The sequence below is a fragment of the Triticum aestivum genome, chromosome 7B, assembly GCF_018294505.1.
Source record: "Triticum aestivum cultivar Chinese Spring chromosome 7B, IWGSC CS RefSeq v2.1, whole genome shotgun sequence".
Taxonomy (NCBI): Eukaryota; Viridiplantae; Streptophyta; class Magnoliopsida; order Poales; family Poaceae; genus Triticum; species Triticum aestivum.
Window position 1 is genome coordinate 279,271,729 of NC_057813.1, and position 12,118 is coordinate 279,283,846.

General features: G+C 41.5%; 1 long non-coding RNA gene and 1 other non-coding gene across 5 annotated transcripts; both read right to left on the reverse strand.

Moving 5' to 3' along the window:
• Window positions 1-3,253: 3,253 nt before the first annotated feature.
• On the reverse strand, window positions 3,254-7,204 carry LOC123157212 (uncharacterized). Of its 4 annotated transcripts, none has more exons than XR_006478812.1 (4): window positions 6,670-7,204; window positions 4,952-5,095; window positions 3,705-3,875; window positions 3,254-3,568 (listed from the first exon to the last, which is right to left on the reverse strand). It is a non-coding gene; the product is annotated as an uncharacterized lncRNA (long non-coding RNA). The 4 variants fall into 4 exon arrangements; XR_006478810.1 differs by having other exon boundaries at window positions 4,952-5,088; window positions 6,670-7,202; XR_006478811.1 differs by having other exon boundaries at window positions 4,952-5,031; window positions 6,670-7,201.
• On the reverse strand, window positions 4,531-4,641 carry LOC123163349 (small nucleolar RNA Z118/Z121/Z120). The gene has a single exon (XR_006481866.1). It is a non-coding gene; the product is annotated as a small nucleolar RNA Z118/Z121/Z120 (small nucleolar RNA).
• Window positions 7,205-12,118: the final 4,914 nt, after the last annotated feature.

A 12,118-nucleotide genomic window follows, 5' to 3' on the forward strand; every position in this document is an offset into this window, starting at 1 on the left:
ACCCTACCCTAGGTACATGGCGTCATCATTAACCTCTTCAAACCCACTTTTATCAAATTTCTCAACTAGATTTTCACCCTCCGAATCATAGGGACGCCTTCTAACTAAAGTTGACTCTTCTCCAGTCCCTTTTTCATCATTCTTAATTTTACTAAACAAAGAATCAATAGAAGAAACACCAATCATTTTAAGATCTACATCACTTTTATGAAAGTAATCACTAGAAAATGCCCTTTCTAAAAATTCTCCTTTAGCTCTAAGCATAGCGGTTCTTTTCTTACTTTCATCCATAGAAACATAAAGAGCTTTAATTGATTCTTCAACTTTAGGCAAAAAAAATTCATCTTGAGAGTTTCTACATCATGAGAAATTCTATCAATACTTCTAGACAAATCCTCACTTTATTCAACTTTTCTTCTATTGAAGTATTGAAAGCTTTTTGAGTATTGATAAATTCTTTAATATTGTTCTCAAGATCAGAGGTGTTTCTATTATTATTATAAGTAGGATTACCATAGGAATTACCATAATTTTAGAGGAATTACTAGGAAAAGGCCTAGGATTAAAATGACCTCTATAAGCATTATTATTGAAATTGTTTCGCGAGACAAAATTCACATATATGGCATCACTATTTTGCTCAATCAAAGTAGACAAAGGCACATAATTAAAATCAGTAGGAGCACTTTTATTGGCAACCAACTTCATAAGAGCATCAACTTTTTCACTCAAAGAATTTCTTTCTTCTACCGAATTGAGTTTTTTACTAGTAGGAGCTCTTTTGGTATGCATTGTGAGTAATTTTCCATAATATTGTCTAGCAATTTAGTAGCTTCACCCAAGGTAATTTCCATAAAAGTACCCCCCACGGTGGAATCTAAAAGATTACAAGTAACAAAATTCAATCCCGCTTAAAAAATTTGTATGATCATCCAAAGATTTAACCCATGAGTTGGGCAATTCCTTAGCATCAATTTCATCCTTTCCCAAGATTGTGCAACATGCTCATGTTCAAATTGCTTGAAATTCATGATCTGGGTTCTAAGGGAAATAATGTTTGTGGGCGGAAAATACTTAGTAGTAAAAGCATCCTTGCACTTGTTCCGAGAATCAATACTATTGCGAGGTACAGAAGAAACCAAATTTCTACGCGATCTCGCAAAGAAAACAGAAATGATTTCAACTTCAAAACATCATTGTCCACATCTTTTTTCTTTTGCATATCGCATAATTCCATGAATGTGTTAAGATGGGACACGACATCCTTGTTAGGAGTACCGGCAAATTGATCTTTCATGACAAGATTCAGCAAAGCAGTATTAATATCACAAGACTCCGCATTAGTGGTGGGAGGAGCAATCGGAGTGCTAATAAAATCATTGTTGTTGGTATTTAAGAAATCACACAACTTGGTGTTCTCTTGAGTCATGATGACTACACAACAAGATTGCACTCAAAAACAGATCTGACGAGAAAACGGCGAACGAAAAAGAGGGCGAATAAAACGACATTTTTTGTGAAGTGTAGGAGAGAAAAATGAGAGGCAAATGGCAAATAATATAAATTGCTAGGAGATGAGATTTGTGATTAGGAACCTGGTTGATGTTGAAGATCCTCCCCAGCATCGGCGCCAGAAGTTCCTTTTGATGTCTGCTAGAACCACGTCGGTGTTTCCCCAAAGAGGAAGTGATGATGTAGTATAGCGATGGTAGGTATTTCCCTCAGTGATGAGACCAAGGTTATCGAACCAGTAGGAGAACCTCCTCACACCATGTAAACATCACCTGCACACAAATAACAAATACTCGCAACCTAACGTGTTAGAGGGGCTGTCAATCCCTTTTGGGTACGGCGCCTCAAGATAGGTAAATAACGTGAGGTAAAAGTGGTAGATATGATAAATAGATCACGGAACAAATAAATTGCAGCAAGGTATTTTTGTATTTTTGGTTTAATAGATCTGAAAATAAATGCAAAGGAAATAAATCGCAAAGGCAAATATGATGAAAAGAGACCCGGGGGCCATAGGTTTCACTAGTGGGTTCTCTCGAGAAAAATAGCAAAGGGTGGGAAAACAATTACTGTTGGGCAATTGATAGAACTTCAAATAATCATGACGATATCCAGGCAATGATCATTATATATGCATCACGTCCAAGATTAGTAGATCGACTCCTGCCTGCATCTACTACTATTACTCCACACATCGACTGCTATCCAGCATGCATCTAGTGTATTAAGTTCATGGAGAAACGGAGTAATGCAATAAGAACGTTGACATGATATAGACAAGATCAATTTATGTAGAAATAGACCCCATATTGTTATCCTTTACAGCAACGATACATATGTGTTGTTTCCCTTTCTGTCACTGGGATCAAGCACCATAAGATCGAACCCATCACAAAGCACCTCCTCCCATTGCAAGATAAATGGATCAAGTTGGCCAAACAAAACCCAAATATCGGAGAAGAAATATGAGGCTATAATCAATCAGGCATATTAGAGATCAAAAAAGACTCAAATAACTTTCATGAAGAAAAACATAGATCTGATCATAAACTCGAAGTTCATCGGATCCCAACAAACACACCGCAAAAAGACTTACATCATATGGATCTCCAAGAGACCATTGTGTTGATAATAGAGAGAGAGAGAGAGAGAGGGAGGAAGCCATCTAGCTACTAACTACGGACCCGTAGGTCTACAATGAACTACACACGCATCATCAAAGAGGCACCAATGGGCATGATGCACCCCTCCGAGATGGTGTATAGATTGGAGCTTGTGTTTGTGGACTTCGCGGTGGCTGGAATTGATATTCGTCGACTCACTATAGGAATCTGGTACTTTGCCATCAGCCATAGAGGACGGCAAAGGCTGGGATGGCGGACGGCAAAGGCCTTTGCCATCTGCCGCGGACGACAAATAGCTCCGGCAAAGACAGGGTCGGCAAAGGCCTTCTTTGCCATTTGTTTTTTGCAGCGGACGGCAAAGAGGACTTTGCCGTCAGTGGAAGATGGCAAAGGGCATGGCTCTTTGCCATCTGCTGGCAGACGACAAAGGGCATGGCTCTTTGCCATCTGTTGGTAGACGGCAAAGGCTGCAGGCTCTTTACCATCTGTTGGCAGATGGCAAAGAGACCAAATAGGCATTAATTATGTTTCTTCTTATATCAATTCATTTTCATAGAAAATCAAACACAGATATATATATCCATGAACACATATCCAACACATGTTACCAATAGCCATGAACACATATCCAACACATGTTACCAATAGTCATGAACACATATATATCCAACACATATCCATGAACACATATCCAACACATATTACAAGGAGACAAAGGAGAGAACCAATACCAAAGAGCCAAAGGAGAGAACCAGCACCACACTTGCACCTGGTATTTTTCTGCAATTAGGGAACTGCACCCACAAGCACAGGGGGCTAGTACCATTATAAACTGCTAAAAAAATCACTGATGCATCTTCACACAAAAAAATCCAGCTACTTGTGAGCCTAGCCTAATTAAATGGCCATCTCTTTTACTTCCATGATAGTGCCTGAAATGTCAGATATACAAGAAAGGAAATCATTTACTTGTGAATATTCCAAATGAAGAGCAGAACCTAGAATAATTTGCCTTTGCTAAAATAAATAAATTGAGAACGAAGATAATAGTTTCAAGTGACAACTCACCATTTCCCTTTGGTAGCATGCCAAGGAAGCACTCTCTTGACTGTGACCCCCCGATCACATTCAGTTCCGCTCCCTGCAGGCACAAGAATTTTCTTTCTATTCCATTTCGCACCATATCTCAGCCATCATTCACCATGCATCTGGACAACTTCGGACCCAGCAAGGTTTTTTCTACAAAGATCAAAGTGTTAAGTATAAGTTGTTAGGAGAAAAAGTGAATTTTATGGCACGTGTACTCTTTTCCCACCACATGTAAATTTTAGGAGGAAAAGCCAGCTACAGCCATCAACCACAAAATACTAACCAATATCCACAAATATGAAAATATTGCAATGAATACATGTTGCACGCCACTGCAGCCTGCATCACTTCATTAAAAACATCACCACTTTCATAGTAGCAAGATACAAGCACTTACGCTTATTCTAAATATAGGCAACAAGCATCCAACCAGCAGAATGGTGAAATGTCAGTTCATCGAAAACTGTTTGTTTGTTCAACAAGGAGAATATATCAAGGGAAAGGGTAAGAATCTAGATTTATTTTCTTTTATCTTGCATGGCTGCTACAAGTGTGAATCAAGCTATACATTGCAACTGAAATATGGATTTACATAATGTATAATTGTAAGTGCATAACATCCAAATGGACAGAACGGTAGCATAGATGGATATCTAAACTAAAATAAGCATGTTCAAGTCTTATCAAATAGAACAACCATAGGAGCATGATCATGTCCTAATACCCAATATTAAAGCATAGAGCAATGACTAGTAGAATTTAAACAGGAAACATGGTTTTCCAAAACATAAATTCAGATTTGTGCAGGTTGCCCAGACTATATGACCAGTTTAGGAATTACTATAATCAAGGAAGGAGGCCTTTTTCAAGAGCCAGCGTACTCGGATATCGTCCTTATGATTCATCACAACAAACAATTAACTTAACGCAAAATTGTTTGCGATGCATATATTTTGCATATCAATGCAAGGGAACAAAACCAAAACTCTGTGATGGGGATCATGGAAGGTTCTTTTCTCATAATTTATGACCTGTTTAGGATTTATAATCAAAGAAGGGACCTTTTTTAAGAGCCGCCTTGCTATACTGACCTAGTGATTCATCACAGCAAACTATTCAGTTAACAAAAGATATCAGCTAAGCATGAACTTTGGAAACTTCTGTGCATCATACACTATAATCATTCCTTAGGTGGTAGAAAGGGGAAGGAATGAGAGGAGGGATACCTCGGCCGGGACCTCGTCTACGACCTGAAGCTCATTGGGAAGGGGTTAAAGCTGCTGCTGCAAGCTCCCACTCCGCTTATCTGCCATCCAATGCAGATCCAGCACATGAGATTGTCCACGAGCAAAACAGCTCACACCTATAGACTTAGCAAAAGCACGATCAAGTATGCATGGTCAAATAGCCGAATGTTCTGCTGTAAGATGATGACATAAACCAACCATCCAGCAAAACATTTTCTTTCATGTCACAGTAATCTAAATAGTGAAAAGTCAAGACTCTGACAAGTTTGTAAGCAGAAAAGGCTTGCAATTAATAATGGCCAGGATACCTTATGGATTAGTAAATAGAAAAAACAATGATAACATATTGGATGGCCAAGAGCAACAAAAAAAGAACATAAGATGCAGTTAAATTTCAGTGCATATACACTGTAAAGTTAATAGGTAGGGATCCAAGTTGCATGCTCAAGCTAGGTAACTACCAGAAATTACACCACTTAGTGTTGTAGCGTGGTCTTTCTTGTTTCCTCCTACATCTAGGTAACTACCAACATCCAGATCTAAGTCGACATAGCATCACAGATATAATTGGCCTTTGACAACAGCTACTCAATCGTAATAAGTGAGGAGGGAGAGGAAGATGCCAAGAACTACTCTTTCTGCCCATGTTAATAACTGGCGTCTCTGTTTTACTTTCCTTAACATCAGAATTGATGATATTCATTTGCTTCTATTCAGGTCATACAAAAGCCAGTGTATCTATGTAGAATCATCATCTGATATTTAAGCATCTGATCCTAAAAATACGCATAATTCAAAGAACGAAACTGTTGTTCATAGTTGCTTCTGAATGTACACATATTCAGAGAAAGAAACAATGAGCTGTTACATCTAAGCTGACGAAAGACACATTAATTTAACCAGAGGCGGAGGACGGAAAAAAATTAAGGTGTGGCAAACTGTCAACTAGACAAAATTGATGCCCCCTCAATAAAAAATTGATGCAAAAACATAATAGCCAATTCGATAGGCCGCGGGTCGAGACGGTGTTAGGGATGGATGGACGGGCGGGGGCCGCGGTGTTGTTGGGCACAAATCGCCGGCGGCGGAGGCAGGCCATCATCAGCATAGCAGACTCAAATCGGCAGGTTGGCGGGGAATACGATTGCGCTGCCGACGGCGGGGTCGGGGATGGGCCGACGGGCGACGGCGGCGCGTCTCAGGGCAAAAATCGCCCGCGGGCGGGCTGGCGGAAGTCAATCATGTACTATTATATATGTCATAAGAAAAAAAATACATGTTGCACGCATCAACAAAAATTTATCCATTCTGTTTTTGGATCGCTTAGTCACGAGTTCCATCAGGAGCGAGCCGCGGAGAGAATCGATCCAATCGTTGTGCAGCGGAAGCGAGCTGGTTCGCGTACGTAGTGAGATGGGCATGTGCTGTCTACATAGTGAGATGGGCATGTGCTGGACAACACATCAATCAAGCTGCCTGCTTGTGTGCTTCCAATCTAACTTACGTGCTTCATCTAGCTTTGTTTGGGTGAATCGATCTAGCGTGGTCTAAAACTAACAAGCAATATTTCCATCAAGAAAAGTATATGCTTATATATATATATATATAAAAATTTGGTGGAAATCAAGGTGTGGCGGCTGCCACACCTTGCCCACTGGGCTCCTCCGCCAGTGAATTTAACCAAATGAAGAGAATACCTGGAGGGCAGTTGGTGACCAGAATGCTATGCCGGCCACATGCATGACTCCTAATCAGAGTGGTGTCGCCGGCCTGTAGGGGAGCTCAGGGCAGCGGCTTGAGGCTGGAGAGGGATGCGTCGGATGGGGATTTGGGGAAAGGAGAGACGCCGCGCCCGTAGCAGCAGTAGCTCGGCGCAGGAGCAGCATCCCGACGTAGCTCCTCCCTAGCACGTCATTGTGCCCGCAGCAGCAGCAGCTCGAAGCCGCTGGGGCCTCCTCGCGGTGCACCACCACCAGTGCCTGGGCGTGGCTCTCCTAGGCGAGGAGAGAAATCGGTCGGTGGAGATGGTGAGCGGGGAGAGGTGACCTCGGGGAGGAGAGCTGGGCGGTGGGGAACAGCGAGGATCGCCGGAATCTGGTGGCAGCGTGGGGTGGACAAAGGGGATCGAGGAGGATGAGAGAGATGGGATCCAACATGGGTGTGTGTGCGTGGGTTGGGCGTGGGTGTGTGTGCAGCGTGGGTGGGGCCCAGGGCTGTGCGGGTCGAGGGTCCGTGGGATCGATCCGCGGCATGCGCTTCTTCTTTGCCGTCCGCGGAAAAAGAACAGATGGCAGCCCCACCTCTTTGCCGTCTGCCAGCAGACGGCAAAGAGGTGAGGCTGGTGGGCTGTTACAGCGCTGGCGTCCACTGGACCCACCCACCTCTTTGTCGTCTGCTAGCAGATGGCAAAGATTCTTTGCCGTCTGCTGACGGACGGCAAAGAATTGGTTGATGGCAATCAGGCTTTTTACCGTGTGTCAGTTCTTTGCCGTCTGTTTTTTGTAAGCAGACAGTAAAGACCTTCTTTGCCGTCCGCTAGCATACGGCAAAGAGCTGGCTGATGGCAAATTCCCTGTTTCCAGTAGTGACTCCCCTAGGGTTTCTAGAATATTGGGGTATTTACAGAGCAAAGAGGCAGTTCAGGGGGCACCCAAGGTGGGCACAACCCATCTGGGCGCGCCTGGGCCTCCAAGCGCACCCTAGTAGGTTGTGCTCAACTCGGAGCACCCCCAGGTGCTTTCCTAGCCCACTGGATGTTTTCTGGCCCAAAAAAATCCTCAAGAAGTTTCGCTGCGTTTGGACTCCGTTTGGTATTGATTTCCTGCGATGTAAAAAACATGCAGAAAACAAGAACTGGCATTGGGCACTATGTCAATAGGTTAGTACCAAAAATGATATAAAATGACTATAAAATGATTGTAAAACATCTAAGAATGATAATATAATTGCATGGAACAATAAAAAAGTATAGATACATTGGAGACGTATCATTGAGCATGATGGGCTAGGGATAACTTGCTTTAGTGTTGATATTTTGAAAGACATGGTTGCTTGTTGATATGCTTGAGTATTTAAATCTTCATGTCCAAACTAGACTATTGCTTTGAATCATATAGAAGTCCAAATGTCCATGATATAAAAGAAAAGAATATGTGATGAACATGTTAGGTAGCATTCCACATAAAAAATTCTGTTTTTATCATTTACCTACTCGAGGACGAGTAGGAATTAAGCTTGGCGATGCAGATATGTCTCCAAGGTATCTATAATTTTTTATTGTTCCATGTTGTTATATTATCATTCTTGGATGTTTTACAATCATTTTATAGCTACTTTATATCATTTTTTGAGCCTAACCTATTGACATAGTGCCCAGTGCTAGTTGTTTTTTTTTGTTTTTTTCTACTTCACAGAAAATCAATACCAAATGGAGTCCAAACGCAGCGAAACTTTTTGGAGAATTTTTCTGGACCAGAAGGAACAACTTAGGCCAAAGAAGTACCAGAGGGGTGCCCAGAGGGGGGCACAACTCAGGGCGCACCAATGGGCCCAGCCGTGCCCTGGTGGGTTGTGCTCACCTCGGTGGCCTTCCGCACCGCCTCTTCACCCTATAATACCCAAATATTCTAAAAACCCTAGAGGAGTTGACGAAACACAACTCCAGCCGCCGCAAGTTCCAGAACCACAAGATCCAATCTGAACACCATCACGGAGGGGTTCATCATCCTCATTGGTGCCTCTCCGATGATGCATGAGTAATTCATTGTAGACCTACGGGTCCGTAGGCAGTAGCTACATGGATTCCTCTCTCTCTCTCTCTCTCTCTCTCTCTCTCTCTTGATTCTCAATACGATGGTCTCTTGGAGATCTATTTGATGTAACTCTTTTTGCGGTGTGTTTGTTGGGATCCGACGAACTTTGAGTTTATGATTAGATGTTTATATCCATGAAAGTTATTTGAGTCTTCTTTTGATCTCTTATATGCATGATTATTTATAGCCTCGTATTTCTTCTTCTAATCTTTGGTCTAGTTAGGCTGACTAGATCATTTTTTCTTGCCATGGGAAGAGGTGCTTTGTGGTGGGTTCGATCGTGCGGTGTTCTTTCCCAGTGACAGAAGGGGCAGCAAGACACGTATTGATCATTTCTATTAAGGATAACAAGATGGGGTCTATTCCTACATGAACAGATCTTGTCTAGATCATGTCATCGTTCTTAATGCATTACTCCGTTTCTCAATGAACTGAATACACTAGATGCATGCTGGATAGCGGTTGATGTGTGGAGTAATAGTAGTAGATGCAGGCAGGAGTCGGTCTACTAATCTTGGATGTGATGCCTATATATTGATCATTGCCTAGATATCGTCATAATTATTTGAGGTTCTATCAATTTCCCAACAGTAATTTGTGTACCCGCCGTGTGCTATATTCTTGAGAGAAGCCACTAGTGAATCTGCGACCCTCGGGTCTATTCTTTATCATATTTTCTTTCCGACCTATTATTTGCCACTTTTATTTTCAGATCTATTTTTCCAAAAACCCAAAAATACCTTGTCGTACTTTTTATTTCCATATTTTATTTCATGTATTATCGAGATCTATTTATCCAATCTACCACAAAACAATATATCTTTTTACCGTGGAGGGATTGACAACCCCTCTTACACATCGGGTTGCAAGTATTTGTTCTTTGTGTGCAGGTACCATTTACCTAGTGTTGCTTGGTTCTCCTTCTGGATTGATACCGTGGTTTCATAACTAAGGGAAATACCTACCGTAGTTGTGCTACATCATCCCTTCCTCTTTGGGGAAATACCGACATAGTTCAAGCGACATCAAGATGGTAGGTGAAGATGTTGATGAAGATTGGTCCTCCCACGACGAGAGGATCATCGGTCCATCTAAGGATCTAGAGGGTACACTCCCACTAGACGGGAAGGATACCAAGCTTGGTGTGACAGAAACAATAGAGCCCGGGAGGAGTGATACGCCTACAACGTATATAACTTTTCATTGTTCCATGCTATTATATTATCATTCTTGGATGTTTTACAGTCATTTTATAAGCATTTATATCATTTTTTGGTACTAAGCTATTGACATAGTGCCAGTGCCAGTTGTTGTTTTCTGCTTGTTTTTTACATCGCAGGAAATCAATACCTAACGGATCCAAAGCAAAAAAAATTGTGGATTTTTTCTGGACCAGAAGACATAAGATGGCCCGAAGAAGTACCATAGTGGTGCCCACCAGGGCGCGCCTGGGGGCCCTGGCGCGCCCAGGTGGGTTATGCCCACCTCAGTGGCCTCCCACATTGCCTCTTTGCTCTATAAATACCCCAATATTCCAGAAACCCTATGAGAGTCAACCAAAATCAATTCCAGCCGCCGCAAGTTCCAAAAACACCAGATCCAATCTAGACACCATCATGGAGGGGTTCATCATGTCCATTGATGCCTCTCCGATGATTCATGAGTAGTTCTTTGTAGACCTACGGGTCTGTAGTTAGTAGCTAGATGGTTTCCTCTCTCTTTCTCTCTCTCTCTCTCTCTCTCTCTCGATTCTCAATACGATGGTCTCTTGGAGATCCATATGATGTAAGTCTTTTGCGGTGTGTTTGTTGGGATCCGATGAACTTTGAGTTTATGATCAGATCTCTGTTTTTATCCATGGAAGTTATTTCAGGCTTCTTTGATCTCTTATATGCATGATTGATTATAGCCTCGTATTTCTTCCCCGATATTTGGGTTTTGTTTGGCCAACTTGATCTATTTATCTTGCAATCGGAAGAGGTGCTTTGTGATGGGTTCAATCTTATGGTGCTTGATCCCAGTGACAGAAGGGGAAACGACACGTATGTATCATTGCTATTAAGGATAAGAAGATGGGGTCTATTTCTAGAAAAATAGATCTTGTCTACATCATGTCATCGTTCTTATTGCATTAGTCTGTTTTTCCATGAACTTAATACACTAGATGCATGCTGGATAGCGGTCGATGTGTGGAGTAATAGTAGTAGAAGCAGGAAGGAGTCGGTCTACTAATCTTGGATGTGATGCCTATATAATGATCGTTTCTTGGATATCATCATGATTATTTGAAGTTCTATCAACAGCCGAACAGTAATTGTTTTCCCACCATTTGCTATTTTTCTCGAGAGAAGCCACTAGTGAAATCTACGGGCCCCGGGTCTCTTCTTTAATATATTTGACTTCATGGTCTATTTTTATTTGCTTTTATTTTCAGATCTATTAATCCAAAAATACAAAAATACTTTGATGCACTTTATTTTTTTTGCAATCTATTTATCCAATCTTTTACAACTTTCTCCCGTCCACTTGCCAATTTCTGGCGCCGTTAGCCGAAATGGATTGACAACCCCTTTAATACGTCGGGTTGTGAGTATTTGTTATTTATGTGCTGGAGCTATTTATGTTGTGTTGTGTGGTTCTCCTACTGGTTCGATAACCTTGGTCTCATCACTGAGGTAAATACCTACCGTCGCTGTGCTGCATCATCCCTTCCTCTTTGGGGAAATACCTACGTAGTTCTAGCAGACATCAAAAGGAATTTCTAGCGCCGTTGCTGGGGAGATATCATCAACATCAACCAGGTTCCAAATCACAAATCTCATCTCCTTGCAACTTACATTATTTTCCATTTGCCTCTCGTTTTCCTTTTCCCCACTTCACAAAAATTTGCTGTTTTATTCGCCCTCTTTTTTGTTTGTCGTTTTCTCGCCAGATCTCTTGTTTGCTTGAACTTTTCACCATGAGTGACTTTGGTATGGCAGAAACAGATGATGGCCTAACTCCTAAAATAGAGCATATGGGTAATCTGGATGCCAAAACTTTTGTCTTGGGGCAAGGGAATTTTATGGGAAAGAACATATCCAAGAATTTTTCAATTGTGTTGGAAATTTAAGTCTTGATGATGCTCCTATACTTAAAAATTAAATCTTATGCGGAAGCTATCTCAACACTAGTTCTGAAACTTCAAAATAAATTTATTCATACTATTCCTACCTTGCAAAGATTGTTCTATGAGTTACCCATCATAAAGAATCCTAAAGCTAAAAAGTTAGCCACTCTTGTTCTGATGAATGAATTTGACTACATAATACGGGAAGCTGGGGAAATCTTTGAT